The 16,057-nt window shown below is 35.5% G+C and overlaps 1 protein-coding gene across 2 annotated transcripts in view; it reads right to left on the reverse strand.

Annotated features, from left to right (window-relative positions):
• The window catches only part of LOC129943464 (TBC1 domain family member 4), a 109,477-nt gene that overhangs the window by 70,254 nt on the left and 23,166 nt on the right, over window positions 1-16,057 (reverse strand). The gene's annotated exons all lie outside the window — the stretch shown is intronic.

The following is a 16,057-nucleotide window of genomic DNA, read 5'->3' on the forward strand; positions in this document are numbered from 1 at the left end:
TGCTCTCTCTAAGCAGATCGCATATAAACTCGATAATAGGTGCCATAACCGGACACTGTCTAATAGGAAAGCACGCCACGAGACTAGGCGTATTCTCAAATAACTTTTGCAGAAGCTGTATGGACGAGGAAGAGGAAGAAACGGTTCTTCATCTTCTCTGCACATGCCCTGTTCTGGCTCGAAAACCCAAGAATTACCTAGGAGAATTCTTCTTTGACGATCTAAACGATCTTAATCATATCGGGATAATAAGCCTCTAACGTTTCGTTAGGCACTCAAGCTAATTCCATTGAGCTTAGGAGGAAGCCTCAAGATTCATGTGATAACACAATGGGCCATTAAACTGGCCTAAGTGTTTCCGTTTCCATCTTGGACAGCCACTTTAACCTAACCTAACCTAACCTAACCTAACCTAACCTCACTCTCTTACAGCAATAACTTCGACGCGGTTTTTCATCTTAATTAAAAGTACATCTAATGAAAACGCACTCTTCACTGGTATCAGTACCACAAAGTGCATGATACCATTTCATTTTAGAATTCATCTCCAAAGACTATTTTGTCTTTCATAGTTTTAATAATTATTTTTATAAAACATTATGTATTCAATAATTTTAAATATGAAATGGAAATAAATCTAAATCTAAATCAACGTTTGTATTTTTACCAAATCAAAATCAAAGGTATTCGTATATACAATTCCACCTACTGCTAGAAGATGTCTCAACAATATCAGTTAGATAATTAATTTGACATCATCTTTGCAGTTTGGTTTTCGTATTATAAATTGGGTTAGATTTAATGGGTTAAAATAAAATGTGGTTATGTAAAAAAAGGAAATAATTTTTCTTTTAAATTATAATCAGGTCGATAACTAATTAGAATTCATAATGCAACGTATATAGTGTTCATAAGAACCTGAACACAAAATCATTGTATCTTCGTGGGTAACCTACTTTAGTGTGATTAAATTAAAGTAACCACACGTCAAAGGATTTATTTCTTATCATTTAACCAATGCACACATTAATTTAAATAAATACAAAATAAAATGTGTTTAGCTACCCCCTACATGAGAGCTTAAAATCACCCATACCATAAATTTATACGCAAATATTATCGGTCCAGGATAAAGGGTGTTTTGTATAGAGCTGAATAATTTTCATTTGGTAACAATGGTATTACAAAATTCTCATTTTCTTTAAAGTTATTTTTTAGGGATGAAAAAGCAGGTATGGTCTTATCTGCGTTGATACTTCTTCACTAACTATACAAAAATCAGCCTGGCTAAGGGCCCAATTAAACAAAAAAAATCTCATTCTCTAAAAGAGTATCCGGATACCTGGCGACCTCCGGATTAACTAGCCTCATCTATATATACGAATCTCTGTACCGAAGGACCTCTCTTTCTTCGCAGCTCGTGGGACCAAATATGAATAATAGCATAGAAGAAAAAAAAATGATGAGACCGGGCGGCAGTTTGGCGTCAAAGCCTGTTGCCGTATCTCCTGCGGCCAACACAGAGAAGGGAGTAGTGGCAATTAGTGGACCCTCCTCTGCTGTTGGCAGCAACGAGAGTAGGAAGGTAACAATACCTAATTCCAGTAGTGACAGGGTTGTGAATAATGGCCCTACCACTACTACTGAAAGTACATCCAGAAATGGAAAGGGAAAACTCCCGAAAAGTCTATACAAACAAAGGCGGCAAGCTGCGAGAATCCTTAAGACCTCTGGTGCATCATTGGAGGCTGAAAGAATACCGCAGCATATCGCTCTCGTTGAATGGGCAAACAATGTTCTTGGTGCAACAATGACCAGAGTAAAGACTTTACGTCTAAACGCCAAAGATCTCTTGAGGGGGCCATACCGACACCAAAACGGCCTCGTGTTCACAACACTAGCACTCCCCTCAATTCCATCAGGAAACAAGCCAGTTTTATTAACGTCACAAAGGGCAAAGTCTTGGTTGTGGTCATTGACAAGAGCGATGATGATGGCACAATATTGGCTGATCGTTGGCAGCTGGTCAAGGTTAAGCTCTCGGGTAGCTTTTTGAGAGACCACTTCCTTCCATAAGCCATGGGGACTGGCATCGCGGCCATGTCAAACTCATGGTTGGTGGCAATCAGAGGTCTGGTGACTTATACAAGCTTGCTGTCAGTCGGTTAGGTGAAGTTTGGCCAGGTGCAAGGCTCGAGGTTGTCGCTAAGGAAGACATTCCTAGCCGACCTAGAGCCCGCATTTGGATTCCAATCGAACCTCCTGGTATCGAGGACATTCTCGAGATGATCTAATTTTGGAATCCATCCCTTCCGACTCATAACTGGAAGATCGCCAAGCTAGAAGAAGTTCAGGGTCTTTATAGGAGTGCCACTGTGGTACTCAATAAAGAATTGGCTCCTCTAGCCTTGACCAATGGTTCTCTAAATTATGGTTTCATACCATCAAAATTGGAATATACAAAAAAGATGATGTTATCGCGAATAACGGGCCTCCTGCAACAACCGAAGGTGAACTCGCGGTTGGTGGGCCTGGGAACGTCGTCTTCTTTCCCAACAAAGTTTGACGATGCACCCATGCCCTCTCCATTCACGAGTTCACCCTCTAAAAAAGTCGAAAACAGTCCATCCTTAAAGGAGACTTAGGACGACCCAAACCTGATTCTTCTAAACGAGGACGAACTCTTGGGTTCATCCTCATACTCAGATGATTAAAACAAAAACGTGGTGGAGGTTGATCTACCTAAATGTAGCTAAAATGCTTCAAGTAGTACAGATTCATCTCCAACACTCCATAAAGGCCTCAGCCTGACTTCTTCTCCGCCTGGAAAGAAACGGGAAGACGTGGTCCTGATCCAAGAGCCATGTGATTGTGGGATCCGTTTTTCGAGGACTGAGGACTCCTGGGTGCTACACACTGTTTAAGGACTAGGGACGCAACCTGGTTCCAGCTTAGGAGGAAGACTCAAGATTCATGTGGTATCACAATGGGCCAATGACGCGAGATTAATAAGGATGTTTTTTTTTTTTAAAAAAAGCTTTCCATAGTAGAAAATACAACATCCGCAGTAGAATCAGCTCAGATAAAAGTTAAAGTGAAATAGAAAGATAATCTACGTCTGCGGGACGTATGGCGCGGGGAAAAATTGTTATATCTTTTCAATTATAAGCCGTATTACATTAGTTTTTTATATTTTCTCAGGACTAGGTCAGAGCTTGCATGGTGCATCTTAAAATTCACGCTGAAGATGCATTAGGGCCAGTAATGACTATGTTATACGTCTGGGAGACGTATGATTATCTTTTATGAAACTTTTGTGCACTGAACAAAAGTATATGGGGAAAAAAACTTTTTTTCTCAAAAATTACTAAAACTATTTTTTATAGTTAGCTTACCCCTCAATGAACTAATTTACCAAATATTAAGACTCAAAGTCAACTCAAAGGTTTCTTTAAAAAATAAAGAATTTTGTTAGTTCTGTTTTCAAAGGTGGTTCAGATTTTTTATAAATTTTGCTCAAATTTTACGTCTTTTGTACTTAATTATTGATTCATTTTACTTAAAATAATCCAAATAAAATGAATTAAACTACAAAATAATGATGAAAAATCAATTGTCATTTAATAAGTGCCATACGTCTCTAAGACGTATGATTATCTTTCACGCACTAAAAAATATGATTATCTTTCTAGGGTTAATGAACATAGTCTTTACTAATGATTCTCTTCACACAGCTTCAGAAAAAAAAAAACAAAACAAGAACAATTCAACATGTTCTCTAAGCAAAATAGTTACCTTAATTTCGGCTCATGTTTTTATTCCTTTAAAAACATTAGGAAATCAGCTAACATACCTTCCTCCACCTTGGAAAAGACACTCATTATCTATATACATTATCATCTAAATTCACAACTATCTATGCTTTACCGTGAACCTATTAATTCTATCAAGCCTTTAAGAACATTTTACAACGACTAATTCTTCTTGCAGAATCATCGAACTGAAAGTAAACAACAAAGAAACCAACGTTATTCAAGACATTCTTCCAGACGCTGCGGATAGTTACCTAGCCGAGGTCACAGAATTGACAAAAGCTCTTTCTACGTCACAAACCTGAACTGAAAAGACATTGATCTTCATCGACAGTTTAAGTACCTTTGCAGGAATAAAAAGTGCAACCAATAACTGTTCCACTCTCAATTACATACGAAAAATCCTTCATAATAACAGAAACATAACTCTACCATGGATCCTAGTTCAGCAAAAGAAACTACTCGTTATCATTATTTAAAAGAACTGATAAATATCGTTCAAATCATCCTAAAAGTTTTCAATAAATAAAATGAAGAGCTCTAGAAGTTCTGGTGTAGAGAACAATACTTTCTTCGAAACATCACGCAACTCATCTTCGAATTCCTTACATAAAACTCTTTCCACAGAAGAATACATAACTTAATTCCTTATTAGAGTAGGAAAAACTATATTTTTAAGGCCTCACTATTTTTAAAATAACCCTCTAGAAGAATGCGAATATTGTAGAGAGATCCTATCAGTTTGACACACCGATTGTCAGATTGCTCGCCAAACTAAAGACACCGACTGCATAGAACTTAAGAAGAAACAGCTACCCGAAACACTTGATCCATCTGGTGTCTTATCCTGCCACTGTGCTCATTAAAGCTTACACAACAATTTTAGACATTTAAAAAATTTACAAAAATACTATAGTTCATCTTTAATTTTCATTTTGAGAACATCATTTTTTTCTAAACGATTTGAATGGCAATCCAAATTGAGCAAAGACCAAGTGACAGCTGTCAAAAAGAACAACTTCGAATAAAGTATTGCCAGATTAAAAAAATACCAGTTCTTAAAACAATCAAGCGATAAAGCTATCTGTTAAATGAAAACAATTTCTCTATCGTATTTTAAATTATTTTGCATCTCCCAAAAACAAACACCCGGATTTTTCTAAAATTAAATGCTCTCAAAGCTGATTTATATTTGAGAAAGACTTCAAGACTTCAATCCTTTGCAGAGTCATTAAAAACTGATGCAACTGATGTATAAAAATACTTGACTTCAATTCAACCATTTATACATAACTTTATTGCAAAGTTGTACTGTTATACAAACATATATAGAATCCTTTTAGGGCAAGGAAAGAAAACCAAACGAGTGCTCCAAAAATGGGACATCGCCGCCCCACACATCGATTTGATTTGAAGCAAGTGCTCGAAGACAATTAAGTTGTATAAAAGACGAATGACTTTCATTTTTGCCTTCCAATAAAAAAAACGTCTCACAAGTCATACAAGAAGCGAAGACATAGTTAATTCGCATTGAATAAGTAGCACTGATCTCTTGAGATATTTTATTTTAACTGAAAGTGAAAGGTGTTGGAAAAGGTACCCTCATAGATGCATTGGTATAATGTATTGACGGACGCGACGGACGGACGTCCGGAATGCAGTGTATTGTTAACTTTGATTATAAATGACACATGTGTTCACATGCGAATATAGTACAGTATCTATAAAGCCTGTATGTTATCTTATGACTTGGCTAGGCTTGCATTGTTCATTCATGTGAATAGACGAAATGGAGATTTGAAAAAGATATTTGTGTCTTTTTTTCATGAGCTTTCTACGGACAGATGCACTGAACTTTGTGTTTTTACTATGGATGCTTAATTTATGCCAAAGTTACGGATAAGTTAACATAAGAAATCATTAAAGACTACTCAGGAAAAGAAGCGTTAAGAAAGTTGTGATTCTTTTAATGTCTGAGGCACATACTATTAGTACATTAATACGCTTGGCGTGATGGTTAGTGCGTAGGCCTGTCATGCCAGAAGTCTTGGGTTCAAGTTCTGCCTGTGTCATCTGAAGTTGAACGAGGCATTGACAAATCCTCTAACAGTAATTTTTGTCATGAAGAGTGGTTTCTCAAATTAGCCATTTGGATTTGACTAAAAAGTGTACGTGCCCTCTATCCCTGACAACATTACTTGCAAACAGGAATGATTGAGAGTTATAAGTCACTTCGTGCCTCGCTCTCAATGGCCACCCAATTAATTTTTTAGTACAATTTTAAGAAAGTTTAACCAAAATTGTACTATGTACAGGGACGGTAAAAATAATAGTAGTACAACTAAAATTGTCCTGTGTAATGGAGAAGTCAGCTTAAAGGAACCGCCGCCTTATCAAAAACGGAAGCGGAAATTATGGCTCCAAGTGAAGGTACCAAGGAAAAACTGTATCATGAAATCCGTTCGTAATACAAAATTGTATGAGATTTTCCACTACGAACGGATTTCATGATACAATTTTTAGGGATTCGTACAAATTTCCGATTATGATGGGATTCATGATAGGGCTGATTATACGTATGTATAATATGTATGTACATGTATATGTATATGTAATGTATTGAATAAAGAAAAGACTTGTTGATAGTTCAAAGTATGCGAATAGAATAGAATTTTATTAAGAATAATGAAGTATTCAGTAAAGCTTACATGATACTCGATAAGGTGATTTCGATATGTTTTACAGAGTGTATTATTACTACAGTAGATTTCTTTTAGGCATTTACTCATATATATATAACACGCTCCCCCTAAAGTTTTTTATAATACAAATTATATGTTTGCTAGTCTGATGAAAAATATAAAAATTAACTGAATCATAACAATTATAAAATTTGAATTAAAAGTAAATTAACTATTCATATTTCTATGGCAAACAGGCAATTAAGGAGACTTTCAACTAACTTTACGATTTCTGTACGAGCGCAATTTTCTTTGTCTTTCATGATGGCCCGAATCCGAAGTGCTTCGAGTTGCATTTGGAATCCAGTCCGGATCATTAGCCTTAGAATCGTGGCTAGATGACGGTGACGATTGCAATTCATTACCTGAACCCTCATCAGAAACACTGATCACAGTCGCATTTGCCTTAACATCTTCATATAGAGGTTTATCTGTATCAATAGATTGATCACGAATTTGATCCAAATGACGATTTATTTCTTTATTGTTGTGTGTGTAGACACAAGTATACGTACGTGGACCCATTTTTTGTTTAATCTTTGCTGGCAACCATGATGCATTGTTAGGATCTTTGTAATTTCTAATCATAACTTTTTGACCTTTATTAAAAGTTACATTTCGTTTGCCTTTGAAATATTTTATTTGTTTGTTTTGCTTGCTTTCAACTACCTCACTAACGGTTGGTGGTCGCAAATTACTGAAGCGTGTACGCAAAGTGCGTCCAAAAAATAATTTCGCTGGCGTTTCATATTATGCGATGAATTCATTGACTTTGCACTGTTTACACTAGCAATGAATGACTTTTTGAACGTTTTTACAAAATTCTCAGCCTGGCCATTTGTTGCGGCATGACCTGGGGAAGTGAAAATGTGTTCAATATTGTTACGTGTGGTAAAGTCATTGAATTCGGCAGACTTGAATTGAGTTCCATTGTCGCTAACAATTTTGTCTGGAATTCCATAGCGACTAAACAACTCGCGCAATTTACCAATAGTAAAGGCAGATGTGATTATTTTTGTTTTAAAAACTTCAGCCCATTTCGTGTGTGAATCTACCACGATTAAAAAATAATGGTTAAGCTTTGGTCCAGCAAAGTCGATATGAATTCGACTCCAAACTGAGTCTGTTGGTACCCATGGTATTAGCTCGGCTTTGGGTGGACTTGCCTGCAATTGTTGACACGGAACACATTTTTTTATTAAATTTTCAATTTCAGAATCAATTTTTGGCCACCATACGTATGATCTTGCCAATGATTTGGTTTTGACTACTCCCATATGGGATGCATGTAATTCATTAAGAATATACTGCCGAAGTTTTGTTGGCACCACCGTTCGAAACCCCCACATGATGCATCCATATTGGACGGTAAGTTCAAGTGATTTGCTTTTGAACACATCAAAATTGGAATCCAATTTGTCAATAGTGGTGCTTTCGATAGCTTCCAAAAGTTTACTGAGAATGGGGTCGCGTCTCGTTTCAATGGCAATATTTTTAAAATTTATTCGTAAAGCATTATCTTTTTCAATCAAATCTATATAGTTTGCATCATTATATTTTTCAATGTACGATAGCTGAGGTAAACGTGATAAACTGTCAGCCTCATTATCGATGCCCTTTACATATTTAATTTCATAATTGAAACCACTCAATATCAGGGCCCAGCGCTGCATGCGAGCTGCGGCCATCAAAGGTAAACCGTGTGTTTCACCAAAAATAGATAATAGGGGTTTATGATCTGTTGAGATGGTGAAAAAGTTTCCCAATAAATATTGTTTCAATTTAGTGACAGAGAAAAATATGGCTAATGCTTCTTTTTCAATGACGGAGTAATTCAATTCACTTTTGGATAAGGATCTCGAAATGAAAGCAACGGGTTTGAGCCCATCCGGAAACCGGTGTGATAAGACTCCTGCCACAGAATGTTTGCATGCATCAGTCGTTAGAACGATTGGAAGTTTTGGATTGAAATGAGTCATCACTTGCTCTGACGAAATGTCATGTTTTATTAAATCGTATGCCTTTTCACAATCTGTGTTCCATATGAATTGAACGTCTTTCCGAAGCAAAATGTACAACGGATTCATTTTATTTGAAAAATCTTTTATGAAGCGTGAGTAGTAATTAGCCATGCCAATAAATGCTCTCAATTCATGAATATCTTTAGGAATAGGTGCATCCAAAATAGACGCAAATCTTTCTCTGTTCTTATGCAGACCATTTTTATCAATGGTAAAACCAAGATAAGAAATTTGTTTTTGAAAGAAAATGCATTTAACTGCATTCAATCTCAAACCAGCATCGGCCATTTTTTTTAAAACCGATTTTAAATTAAAGAGATGGTCTTTGAAATCTCTTCCAGTGACTGTGATATCATCTTGATATACAACTACGCCATTGATACCCCTTAGTAAATTTTCCATGTGCATTTGAAAAATAGCAGCTGCCGGCTTTACGCCAAAAGGTAATCTTTTCATTTTAAATGTACCAATATGAGTACTCCAAGCACACAATAGAGATGATGTTTCATCCAAACACAATTGATTATAGGCAGCACTCATGTCTAATTTACTAAATAATTCTCCACCTTGTAACGATGTGAAGATTTCCTCGATCAGAGGCAATGGGTATTTAACATCAACAAGAAACTTGTTAATTGTAGTTTTGTAGTCACCACAAACACGTAATTTGCCATCTGGTTTAGGAACGGGAACTAACGGTGTTCCCCACTTCGCAGTTTCAATTTGTTCAAGAACGCCGTTTGCAACTAAATCTCTCAGATTTTGTTCAATTTCAGACTTCCAAGCAATTGGAATTGGTCGTGGCTTACAAAATACCGGCTTGGCTTGACTATCAATTTGCAATGAAATTTCACAAACATTATATTTGCCCAATTGGCCATCGAAAAGTTCTGAAAATTGACTTTTAATTTGGTCTACAATTACGGACAAACTTCGATTCTCTGGAGATTGAATCGAGTGAACAAGGTTCTCATGATTTTGATCCATTTGCACTAGCAAAAATTTAAATGCACGTAGAAAATTTCTACCTAATAAAGGTGGTGCGTTTGCATCGGTCACTACAACTGTAATACGTTTGCTGGTGTCCCCATAAGTAATACTTGCTAAACACTCACCAATTATATGAATTTCATTTCCACCGTAAGTTCTATATGGGATCTTACAAGCCGTTAGCGGATACTGTGATAAATGCTTCTCGTAGAAAGTCTTCGGAACAAATGTGCGCGGTGCCCCCGTATCACATGCAATGTCCATCATTGTGCCACTGAACTTGACCTTCAAACAATACATGCCGCTAGATTCATCATCATTTAAACTGTATAAAGAAAAATCAAAAAATAGAATTTACATATGGGTTTGAATTAGAAGAATTAATAAAATTGAAATTTTTCTTGTTATTTTCCTGTTTGGAGCGGCAAACGCTACTTAAATGACCCTTCTTTGAACAGGTATGGCACGTAGCTTCCTTGTATGGACATGTAGTGGCCTCATGTGTCTTCCATCCACATCGAGTACAGGCGGTTTTCTTGCCAGGCGGTTGTACTGGTGTTTTACGGTTGTTGTTGTTGTTGCATTTGTTGCGAGGTTTTTGTCCTTTTTTTGAACTCATGTAGTTAACTTCGGAATCCGTGTTAACTTTCATCGCAAATTTCGTTTCAAATATCATCGCTTTTTTAAGAGCATCGGCCAATGACAAATTTTCGTCTTCTTCACATATACGTGTGAAAATTTTCTCGGGCAATTGAGTAATAAACTTGTCTTTTACCATCACATCCAAATTGTTGCCATATTTACATTGCAGAGCCAGCTTCTTGATACGAGCATACCATGTTGACACACTTTCGTTTTCGCTGCGAATGGCGTCATGGAAATTTTTACGTTCATGATATACAATAGTTGGAGGTGTGAAGTGAGATTCCAAAATGTCGCACAGCTCACTCAAATCTATATTCACTGGCGTCTTTGGATCACATAGACTGCGTAAAAGTTCATATGCTGAAGATCCAATTGATTTTAATAAAATCGCTTTTTTTGCTTTTTCGTCGGTGCAATTTATTTCGGTGAAGTGAATGTCCAAACGCTCTTTCCAAATGCCCCATTTGTCTTCGCTTGGATTAAATTCACTGATGGTCGTCGAATGGACTACGGTGCTTTTTTCGTTGGCCATTGAAAATATTCGCAAAACGTGTTTCAACGTTTTAGATTTTGAACCGATTAAAATTTTGTTTTTAAATAAAAACTAATCGAAATTCGATGCTTGCTTTTCTATTACAATGATTTTTTTTTTATAATATAAAATTTCTTGTCGCCAATTTTGTAATGTATTGAATAAAGAAAAGACTTGTTGATAGTTCAAAGTATGCGAATAGAATAGAATTTTATTAAGAATAATGAAGTATTCAGTAAAGCTTACATGATACTCGATAAGGTGATTTCGATATGTTTTACAGAGTGTATTATTACTACAGTAGATTTCTTTTAGGCATTTACTCATATATATATAACAGTATAGATTGGGCTATTTTATTTCATTTCTTGAATACCGTTGTTACCATTATACTCTTGTTTAGACTTATTCTACTTCTTTTCATCAAATTATCAAATCAAAGAATCATAGTTTGCTTATAGATTTTGTATGTACAGAGGCATTATCCCAGATACCACATAAAAGGCATAGTTTGAAGTAATATCTCTGTACCGTTTCAAACACCCAAAGAACACATAACCAAAAAGGCTAATGAAAGAGGCAGCTTTCTACACAATTTCCTTGAAGAAAACCAAATAAATTACAAAGTGAAGCTTTATAGCCCTGTAACACCAAGTTACCCTCGTTTAAATTCCTACTTAGATCTTTGCATCGTGGATGTACGATTGCAAATACCAACGGCCCACAACAATAAAATGCCGCTATTGCTGTAATATAGCGATCATAATGCAATAGTTATGCAAATGAAACTAGCTGACAACTTGATGTCTAGCTTCGCAACACGACACGAAGACCCTAAATTCAATATTAGGCAGACTGTTTGGTGCCGGGTTCAGCGTTGCGCCACCACAAAATATAGGAACTGCACTGCCTTTTCGAACACTCCTAGCAATAGGAATCTAACGAACGAGGAGTGTGGTTTCTATATCAGGAATCTCAATACAGTGGTATTACAAGCTATGGAGTAGTCAGTTCCGAAAATTAAATCAAAGAACAGTATGGAATGTTATTTAAACCGTGACATAAATACACTACGAAAACATAAAAGTTTTTTAATTACACAATTAAACAGAATACGTCGCCAGTTTCAAGAGAATGTCCAAAGTGCAGAGCTAGTGAGATTAAAATCCCTCTTGAGAAATGTAAAAGTTTTGTTACGCCATCAGTTCGAAAAAAGTATCAACAAGTATTGGAATCAATTTTGCTGAAAGTATTATAAAATCTGATTCAAGAAACACGTTTCCAGAAATAAAACAGATTTACAAACAATGTAATAATGTTAAAATACCATTATCATCGCAGACACTACTTTCTCAAGTTGGAATTGACAGTCAACAATGCCCAATCATTGATGAATCTTTTATCGTAGATGTTGAAACGATAAGATTTTAGAATAGCGAAATACCGACACTCCTAAGATTTACTGATAATCTTGAGGCAAATGAACTTACAGTAGAACGGACCATGCACTACTTCATAACACAAGACGAACTGACACAAATATTTCGTAAACTTAATAATAAAAAATCAAGCGGTTTAGATAACATTTCGAACTTTGTACTTAAAACATATTCCAATCAAAATCATACGCCAATATTGCGTTATATTTAATAACTTGCGAAATAACTGCTACTTCCCAAGTTGTTGGAAAACTTCGAAGGTACTTCCAATAATAAAAAAGAAAAAGGGATCTTTCTGATCCTTCTAGCTATAAGCCAATAAATCTCCTGCCTAATATCGGGAAGATTTTTGAAATAGTTATTTGTAAGTCCATCCAGTTCGTGTGCGAAGAAAAGGAGTTAGTACGCGAAGCCAATTTGGCTTCAAGAGAAATCACTCAGCTGTGCACGCAGTTACAAAACTGATTTCAGATGTTAACTGGAATCTGAACGCAAAGAGATGTACAGTACAGCTGCCTGCTTAGTAGATATCGAAAAAGCCATCGACACGGTTTGGAACAACCAGCTTTTATTTAAACTTATAAGGTACGAATTTCCACCCTATCTTGTTAAAGTAATTTCGTCTATGGTGACACATAAGAAATTTGTTGTAACCGATAGACAAAACACTACAACCAAGGTTTTTAGTATCATCATTGGTTGCCACAGGGCACTGTGTCAGCACCTCAATTGTTTAGTTTATATGTTTCTGACATATTAAGTGAAATCGATGACTATATAGCTTTTGCTGACGATACTACTTTGTATGCAAGTAGATCAAGAATTGCAGATATTCAAACAGAACTGCAAAGAATTGTGATAAGCTGCAATCATTCTGCTCCAAGTGAAAGCTTAAAATAAACAACACTAAGTGTGAAACCATACTGTTCCGCAGCTAAATAAGAAGCGGAAATTCAGATTTGAGACGAAATTGGATAAACCTAAAAATAATAAACTCGGAGGGTCTCCCTATGGAATGAAAGACTGTTGTGAAGTACCTGGGTGTTTATTTGGACAAATTTGTATACTATCATGATCATAATAACAATCAATTGAAAAAGGCAAGAGCGGCATTTATGTCGCTTAATAGCCTTTTCTTCTCCAACCATCTGACATCCGATGGGAAGATTATTATTATTTATATAAGTATTATATATTTATAAGTCCAATTCTGACTTACGCGAGTGCAGTATGGTGGAAAATCCGTCGTATATGGAAAAGCTTCGCATGTTCGAGAGAAAATGCCTTAGAACTTGCATGCAAACGTACAGAAGCCCACATTCTGACTTTCGGCATTACGTTTCGAACAAGAAACTTTTGGATGCTTCCGGTGTGTCCTGAATTGACAATGTCATTCTGAATCTTGTGAGGAATCATTTTGAGAGGTCGGTAAACGTTATTGAGGACGTTCTTGTTTCTGAGTTATTCTATTTTAACCCCGAATACTTCAAAAATACACCTACGAGTGGATTTATACCTCCCGAGGCTTTATTCTTTCTGGATGAACATGGCTATTTGTCCGACTCAATGAACGAACCGATAATATACCATATGGCAAGAAGAGCTACATATAAAAGAATACAATTTGAACCTTCTGAGTTAGTAAGTGGAAATACGGACCTAAGATACTGCGTAAGCATACCTCAAAGAGATGAAAATAAAATGCACGACTGGGTCGCACGAACTTGCTCCTGTACGCAAAGAGTCTGTTTAAAAAATTACTTTTATGAGATTTAAAAATATACCTGTAAAATAAGTTTTTCTTCAAAAATATAAATGCCATTTAATTTTTCAAAAAAAACCGCACGATCTTTGTATATGAAAAACATAGTACTCTCATAAGCAGAAACTTTTAGGGCGACCAGATACCGAGTCGTTGGCGTGGCGTTAGTATCGAAAGTTGAGAAATTCAGCGGGAGCGAAAAAAAAATATTATTTCTATTCCCGTAATCAGCCAGCAGAATAAGGGAGATAATTATTTTCGACCGAAAAGTCTACACAATTTCCTTCATTCTATTTGAGTCTGTCCATGCATATGTTTTCACATAAAGAGCTTCCTTATCAACTTTGGTAAATTTGTTTTTATGTTTTTTAAAACGAGTAAAACAAAATGGCTTAATATTGTATCTAATAAGGTGATGAAACAAACTTTTGCATTCTTACGTCAGCTGTTTAGGATCTTTTACCGATATTTGTTTTTATTTACATTCATAAGTCTGCTTTTACTTGTGTACGATCTTTGTATATGAAAAATGGTTTCTTTTATCTATAAAGCTACAATGCGATTCATATAGATTCAACTTGTTCCTTAAAAGCTTTTTTCCTTTAGATAGCTTTATTGTAATTTCATATTAGAAGAACCAGGATGGAAAATAAATAAGATAAGAAAGAGGCAGACCATGAATGTTTAAATTGTAAAGCGATCGCCTATTGGTTGTGTAGTTAGGTAGCATGTAGATGTCTAAAACGACTATAAAATAGTTCACTTGGCGTGCTTAGCTTTATGCTTAGATAGATAAGGACATGTTTATGATGATAATGAAGGAATGCTATTGGTGGCTAGAAGGTACATACTACATTCCTTCTTAAGTTTTCAGCGCAAACATGGAGTTATTACGTTTAGTCTATCTTTTTTAACTAAAGTTTTAAAAAACAAGCATACGAACAAGTACAAGAAATTTCTGTTCATGTGTTGTTTACAGTCAGGCTCTTGTGGGCTTTAGATTTTAGTTAAGAGGTGACACGTAAGCAGTAGTTGTAGAAGTTGTACGTAATACCTTTATAAATAGGTACAATGTGTATGCGTTGAAAAAGTGATTCTAATAGAAAATACATATACTCTTTCTGGCCAGTTTCTTTAACTTGTAGGTGAAGGCCAGTAAATCATGATGTGTGAAACAACCTTATTCGTAAAGAATAATATTTTAAAATCACATATACAAAGTTACCAAGATAATATTTCTTGATAGACTCTTTAAAATAGATTCTTGATTAAATATATCATATAAATGTGTACCAAATGCATTAATTTGGATGAAAGATAGGAATGTAATTACAATTTTGTCAAAATATTGCGCTCTTTCGGGCTCATGCACAGTTAAAATAATTTAAAAAAAAAATTTTAACATTCAAAATTTTACCTGAAAAATATGTTTGTCTTCAAAAATTTAAATGCCATTTTATTTATCAAAAAACAGTTGATTTTTTAAATTTTTATTTTGAAAATCGTTAGAGCGGTTTTTTTTTAAATTAATTTTTTATGTATAAAATTTTCCAATTTTCCAAGTTAAAAAATAAAATTTTAGAGAAAATTAAAAAAAAATCTATCGGTTTGTTTTTGAGAAAATTCGAATTTTCGTTTTTTGACCAAAAAAATTGTATGGGGGCCACTGTTAGTTTTGATCTTAAAAAAAAAATGAAAAAAACGCCTAAAGCGAATTTGCTCAAAACCTTAACTTCCAAGTTTGAACTCAATCGACCCAATGGTTTAGGCTGTAGGAGCGTGGACAGACAGACAAACCGACCGGACGGAATCGCGGGACCCACTTTTTTCGACTTCTCTAACATCGTAATATCATGTTTGATTAAAATCTCGAGTTGGAAATTTTGCACGAATGCAAAACTTGCCATATAGTTCCTATATGTCGCAAGTAAAAATTTCGATCGTTATAATCGAAAAAGATAATGGTGGCTTGACTGGGATGTTGCAGACGCGTAGTCCCTTTTACCAAAACGTTCTGATATATGGTTTCTGATCAGTCGAGGAGGCAAGCTAGATAATTGGAAACAATCGTCGATCGTGATTATATCTCAAAAGGTTATAGTTCATATACCAGTA

Source organism: Eupeodes corollae, chromosome 1 (assembly GCF_945859685.1).
Source record: "Eupeodes corollae chromosome 1, idEupCoro1.1, whole genome shotgun sequence".
NCBI lineage: Eukaryota > Metazoa > Arthropoda > Insecta > Diptera > Syrphidae > Eupeodes > Eupeodes corollae.